Source organism: Epinephelus moara, chromosome 2, assembly GCF_006386435.1.
Source record: "Epinephelus moara isolate mb chromosome 2, YSFRI_EMoa_1.0, whole genome shotgun sequence".
NCBI lineage: Eukaryota > Metazoa > Chordata > Actinopteri > Perciformes > Serranidae > Epinephelus > Epinephelus moara.
The window spans coordinates 37,493,432-37,500,741 of NC_065507.1; the positions used below are offsets into that span (position 1 = coordinate 37,493,432).

Below are 7,310 nucleotides of genomic sequence, written 5' to 3' on the forward strand. Positions count from 1 at the left end.
ATGCCCGTTCACTTACGTTTTAACAGGTCTGATGCTACAGCTGTATCTAGGCTAACGGCTAACATGCTAACTATTATTTCTATGTCACTAGTCACTTGAAACAAATTTAGGACGATAGGAGACGGGTTGAAATAAACCGAAATTTCCCTTTAACTTATGCTTCCTTTTAATTCTTGTGTTTTCTAAACAAGCACTGGCATTATTTTTACTCTTTTATCCAAAAGCCATTAAGCATTAATTTACATATAATTGTGATTTCTGATTCTTGTTTTCTTATTAACCTATTTTAATTTGCCCATTCATATTCAGTATGATGTTTACTGAGTGATATCCAACCCTTTTATCTGCATCACTACATCAGATGTATATAGGGCTTTCATGTGGGTCATTTTGTATTAATCTCCATGTTAATATTTTCAAAAATTGGGTTTTTAATTTACAACTTGATATTGTCCCATGAGTTTAAATAATGATTGGTTGCTCTACAGGACTTTGACATGATGGACATTTGGTAGTTAAAGTAGCGAATTTTGAGATCTGAAGATATCTTATCCAAATATATTTGTGGTTGTGGAATGTGTTTATAAAATACTCAACCCAAACATTTTGACAGTATTGCGTTTCTGCAAATCACGGATATGTTACATTTGCAAGTTATTATGTGGCAGGTACACTGAAACTTTTTTTGACTTTAAATACCTGGTTTGGGGAAACAACCCCAGCAGAAAAGGCAGCAATGTCTCAGTAAAATCCAACCATTTTTTCGTGGCACTATACCCACTGGAAAAACAGCCATGGGTCTCTTAAAAGCACCTATGTTTAGGGGCTAAAAAGCTGCTGGAAACACAGCAATGACCCGCTTAAACAAAACCAGTTTTGTTGTTCTTTGCTCTTGAAAAGTGGTCTGCAGCTTGGCAGCGGTCTCACCTAGTCCTGGTGACACGCCATCCACCATCCCCTCCACCTCCCAATGACATATCATATACTGCATCACTTTAGACACGATATGTATGAACTGTACAAATGTCATGTATTCATGGTTGACAGAATGCTTTTCTTTGGTGACTGGGCTACAGTTAATGGAGTGTGCCATCTGATTAATTATAGACCTTTACGCTATTTTTTTTTTCTCAGTGAAATAGTTGATAAATGTTATGAAGGATTATAAATTCATTCAGTTTACATTTAAACAATGCATTCATAAATTTATATTGAAGTAATAATGGTAAAAAAAAAGTTACATTTTCCAATTAATAATTTCCTTATTTTATCTTTAAATGATACATTATTGCATTTGCTTATGTGGCTGCCCATTATATTGCATCTCACAATTTATGTTTGCTCTAAGTGAAAAAAAGACAATGACAAACCTACAGGGCAGCAGTATGAGCTCTGATTGGCCACAATACTTAGCAGTTGACCACTCAGAGCTTTTAAAATATATTGATTTGTGAATTTATTTTAATGACATAATTAAAGTCTTCTGGTAGCACATTCAAGACCTCATTATGCAAAATTCTCACTTGTCAAATGCATGTATACACTTTTGAAGTCTTAAGTGCTTATTGACATGGAGAGTTTATTTTAAAGCACTTCCCTTCTCCCAAAGATGACTTATATATTATATATTATATTTTGTATAAATCTCCTCCTGACCACAGTTGACTGTCATTTGCATGTACTGCAGTTCGAGGGCCCCCGCAAAATTAGAGTTCAAGTATTTCACTTTCCTACACCTTTTTAATAGCAGTATCTCACCACGCACCAGAGTGCAGCTTTACCATCTGCTTTATTTACCAGACAAAGAAAAGTGTTGTGATGCCCATTTGTTCATCTGTGTTTCAACCATAAGTTCAAAATATTTTGTGGGTGTGAAGGGGGTAGTTTCCAAAGCAAAGTATAGGAAGGAAATGGCTTTTAAAGCCTGAAATCTCAGCAGCTGGCAAAGCAGTCACTGAGTCATCAGTACTGAAAAACAACTTTATGGACCCCTGCAGATACTGTGGGTTTTTCTATGATTCTGGATAAGGTGGGAGAGGACATTTGCATTTTTCTTCTTTCGTCCAAAAACTGGGATGTCTCAAGTGTGTAGGTAACAAGCAAATGCTCAAGAAACCTGCACACTATAATGGAAAGAACTCCACAGGAGTCCAGCTTATGAAAAACAAGTTCACTTATAAGTGAGAAGAGTAAGAAAAAAAATGAACAACAGAATAAATTTCTGTTCAGAAGCCATAATTTACTTTGTTAATGCAACAAGACGAGGTCTAAACCTAGTATAAGGCTGGACCGTGTATTAAATGCTGAAGGGCTTTTAATTCAAAACAAGGACTTTTAATTTGAAACAGGAAGTGGCCGACAGTTACCCAGTCACAGACTTTCATTTGTTTTGATGTTAGCTGGCATGAGCTGTCCCTGATTGATGCAGTACCCACTAATCAGCTCCTTTTTGCTCTATTCAACACAGCCCTCCTCTCCCCACTTCATTGGCACTAGCTCAGTCCATAGGGACTTGGGTTGGGAACCGGAGGGTCGCCAGTTCCAGTCCAACCAAATATGGAGCGTGGACTGGTGGCTGGAGAGGTGCCAGTTCACCTCCTGGGCATTTGTGTCATTTTAACACATAATATTCACTTCAGTTTATTACTTACACCTCATAATGGTGGCGGTACCTGTTCTGATATTGTAACATGTAATGGTCAGTACTGTTTCAATTAATTAAAGGGTTGTGTCATACAGAGTAGACAAGAACTTTTCTCAAACAAACTAACTCTTTCCTCTGTCCAAAACTACCATTTGGCCTACAGCCAGCTGGCTAGCTTGCCAATTCCACCATGGTTTTATGCTAATGTTACAGTGGTTGCAGAGAATGAGCTGAACAAAGTTGTCACTCATCTGATGACAGCAACATGCTTTCCTAAACTGTGACAAGAGTGTGTGCATGAAGCATTAAGTTATTCCATTTAACTCATAGCAGCTGGCAAGTTAGCTAGCTATTTTGCTAATTCCACCATGCTATCATGCTACACTGGTTACAGAAAATGAGAAATACAGTACTACAGGACTGTCAGCGTCCATGGCTCTGTCAGCTTATAAACACCTATTTATTTCAAAAGAGAAACAGCCAATAGGGAAACACCAACACTGATGTTATCAGTCACTCCAACCATTCGTAACTTCATCACACACTCACGGACAGACTTTCGTATTTACAGGGCTGGCCTCTCCTCTAAATATTGTACTTCATACTGCACTCCATTTTTTCGCAGTTGTAGTTATGGGATGCTTTAAGATTTCACAAAATTACAGTTTGTAAAATATGATGCACTGTCACTATCCAGCAGTATATAAAAGATATGTTAATTAGATTCTTCTTTACCAGCTACTTCATTAACATGCTGCGCAAGTTAATGCATTAATTATAATGACTAAACAACAGAATGTTGTGACAAGAGCCATTTTTCTGTGTGAATACTTTTACTTTCAGTACTTAAAGTATATTTTGCTGATAAACTTCCATTCTTTTACTAATGCAGGAGTTTTAATGGAGTATTTTTAAATTAAGCTATGGTTTATTTCAGCAAAGTATTCAAAAACTTCTTCAACTGCTTCCAAAAAACAGGTCCAACTACAACACAAAAAGCAAACTTAATGCATCTTAAATTACAGAAATCAATCACTCAGTCTCTACCTGTCTCCCTCTCCTGTCTCCTTCAGGTGCCCCAGTGAATTGCATGGTCACATTCTCCTAATGAGCCCCGATGATCAAGTGTTTGACCCAGAGACACAGCCACCTCACGCCTGAGGCCACCTCACTCAAGAACCAGATGGGATGTGATGTGAACATCCTGTGGGCAGTCGGAGGAGAATAAACAGCCTTCCTGTTGACATGCAGGACGCTTGAATCAGACATGTTGGATACAGGTTAGGCTCTGGATGTTGAACTCTGCTCATGTTCGGTGCTTAACTGGGGCTTGAAACCTTGGATCAGAAGAACTGGAGTGAACATGGTCTTGAATCTCTTCTTCTTTTCTGAAGGAAATATCCAATGATCAGACGGGGCTCTAAAGGGTGTCATGTGGATTTAACCTCTGCATTTGACAGTTAGAATCCACCCTCAATGCTGCTCTGGGAATACACTGAACGGATTACTGAAAAAACCCTTTTATGACATTTTTCCAGGATCTCCTAGATTGTGGTTCCTCTAGGATTCGGTGGCACCGCTCCTCTCTTTCCCCAGCATACAGTCATATGCCAAAGGATTACTACAGTATTATGACAGCATTACTACAATATCGGGAGAATATGCAGATTTCCAAAAGCACACCGCTCTATTATCTCTTAGCAGTCAAAGAGAAAATTCATGTTGGGCCTTGGATTGAAAATACGAGCACATTGTCAACGTCTTGTCTCAAAGCATCAGTAATAACAAACTGTCAAACTAAACGGTGAACTTCTCTGGCACTTTAATCGTATGTCTTCACCTTCCCTCTCTCTCTATCTCTCTTTCTCTGTCTCTCTCACTCTCTCTCTTTCTCTCACTTTCATGAACAACTGAATAGTATACTCTCCAGTATTACCAATCTAACTCTTCTGGCTGCGAATGACTCAGAAAATGTTGAAATAATCAGTGTGTTTGCGTTCATGGTGGATTGGTTCTCTCTATGTCAGAGTATTAATAAAAAATAAAAACCTTGGCGTCCCAAGAATGGAGCCTTGAGGAACTCCTGTGAGGATTTATTCAAAGCCAAACTTCAAGCACAGACGTCCGGCTCTACGTTTGATGGTGAATTCTGATGTTCCGTTTGACACTGGAAAGTAACTGTACCTGTATGAAACACTGGTGAACTTGACCATTGGTGTTCCTATTACTAAAAGCTGGCACTTGAGATAGTTAAATGTATTAAGCGGTTTTAAAAGATGGCCAGCAGAACTTGCGCTGTCCCATCCCCTCCCTTCCTCCCTTGCTCCCCCTTTGCCGTTTGACAGTGTCTGTGTTTGTATGTGACATACACCTTACAGTCTTCGATGGTTTGATACCCATGATTTACTTTGAATATAACGAAACAAATGACCACAACAAGGAGAAAAAAAAAAACACAACAAGATGCGAAATGGGGATTTTATGCTTTCATAGATACAATTATGTGGATTTATAATGAAATAAAAAGGTATTTTTCTTGGAAAAAGTGTTTTTTATTTCAATTTCAACAGAACTCACAGAAACACTTTATTTAACTGATGAGGAGTATTCAGATCAAACATGTTGCTTGTTTCAGTCTGCTTGTTAGGTGTGAACCTAGCCAGGTTAGCTGTTTCCTGTTCTTACTGTGAGCTAGCCTACTCCAACCCAATCACCAGAATAAATGTTGGCATTGTACATTTCTGCAAACCACAGATATATGACATTTGTATGTTATTATGTAGCAAATATGTTGAAATTGTACATTTTAACAATGCTGTTAACATTGGTTACATTTAGGCACAAAAACACTTGGTTATGGTTTGGAAAAGATCATGTTTTGTCTTAAAATAGCCTCAATCTCTTTGGTGCGACAATCATCACTGAAAATGCCGTTTTTTATTTGTTTCGAACTGTGGTCTAGGGTGATCAGCAGCTTGGCATGCATCTTGCGCTTCTTGAAAATGCTGTGATGTCTCGTTTAAGAAAACACCCCAATAGCAGCTGGAAATGTAGCAATGTCTCGTTAAAAACAACTGATTTTGTTGTTTGTTGGTCTGGAACAGTGGTCTGCGGTGGTTGTGTCTGCAGTAGTGTTTCACCTAGGTCTTCAACCATCCAACACCCCTTTCACCTCTTAGTGAAAAAGTCAGCTCATATACATGTAATCAGAACTCTATAACTTCAATATGATACATATGAAACATACAAATTTAACATATTCGTGGTTTTCAGAACAATGCCATAATTTTTTTCTAGCGACATCTCTGACTTCCTGGGGAGTGTAGATCTTCTCATCTCACTCTTAGATGGAAACCAAATTATCATAATTCTCATAATATTCTATTCCTTTTAAGCAGCATTCTGTAAAACCTCACCTTGTAAAAGTCAGACTGTACAGCAAAAGGTTTAAAATCAGTAGTTATGGGCCTCAGTAACAGAAATGATCATGTAGGAGTCAAGTTCTTTTCTCATGTCTTTTTTATGATTCTCAGATCTAAAACCTGATTTGTACTGTGACGTCTTGTTGACAGCTCATTTGCACAGCCATGTTTCAATGCACTAACAAGAGTTTCTGTGTCGTGCCTTAAACAAACAACTGATTGTGATTGTCAGAATTGCCTTGTCGTGATTAGTCCGTGATAAATGATTTCAGATTGCCTGAATTGCTGCTTCCATTTCCCAACAGAACTATTAATGATGACAGGCAGTGCTGCACATCATCAGCACCCTTCAGAAAAATCTCAAAAATGTCAGCCTGTCAAAAAGAAGAAAAGCTTCTCTTCCATTTTTAGACATGCATTTTTGATGTTTTGCAAAGGACTTTAATTGTTTGGCGTGGTCCGTGGGTAATATTGGACTTTTTATGCCTCAAAAACAATAGAGGCCTTCAGTAAGAAGGTCAACTGTTGCAGCAGAACCCTGACGACACCTCCAACAGGATCTCAATTTAGCAAACAGTTAAGTGACAACGAATATTTGGTCTTCCAAAAAGATGTGGTGCAAAGATGTGTAAGTATTGCAATCAAATGACATAGAGTTAACTAAATTTAAAGCCCCACTAAACATTGTTTTTACATCAAAAATGGGCCAAAGACTATATTTGATGTAAAAGGAACTGTAGTGGGAAACTACTTCCTCTAGTTCTAATGTATATGCAGGGTCCAACATTAACGGTTGCCCGAATGCCCGGGGCGAGTAAAAATAGCCGGCGGGCCAGCAGACCCTGCGCAGACATGCCCGATCGGGCAAGCAGCACCGACTCGGAATTGTTTTTTTTTTTTGTTTTGTTTTTTCCTAATCGCAGGGCAGGAATTATACCACGGCCAAACGGCCAGTGCTGTGGTATAGCCGGTATAGAGTGTGGCCGTAATGCCCCTCCTACCCATACGGCCAGTGTAGCATGCCCTGTTTTTTTAACATTAACATGACAAACACCAAGTTAATGTACTGACACTCCTCAGACAGACACACACACATACCGGACAGCCTCTCAGTCCTTAGCTGCTAACGCTAGCTCATGTACAACACAGGTACCACACAGAAACTTTTACAAAGGGTCATAATGTGCTTCTAGTGACTGTCAAATCGCCAGCGAAAGTTGTTTTAAATGCGGACACGGAGAACA

At 38.8% G+C, this 7,310-nt stretch overlaps 1 protein-coding gene across 1 annotated transcript in view; it reads left to right on the forward strand.

The window, feature by feature from the left end:
- The window catches only part of si:cabz01090165.1 (uncharacterized protein LOC100333421 homolog), a 531,188-nt gene extending 526,046 nt beyond the window's left edge, over positions 1-5,142 (forward strand). Inside the window, exon 16 of the mRNA XM_050061021.1 lies at positions 3,718-5,142. The gene's annotated coding sequence lies outside the window, so the exon portion shown is untranslated. The remainder of the gene's footprint in view (positions 1-3,717) is intronic.
- The last annotated feature ends 2,168 nt before the right edge of the window (positions 5,143-7,310 follow it).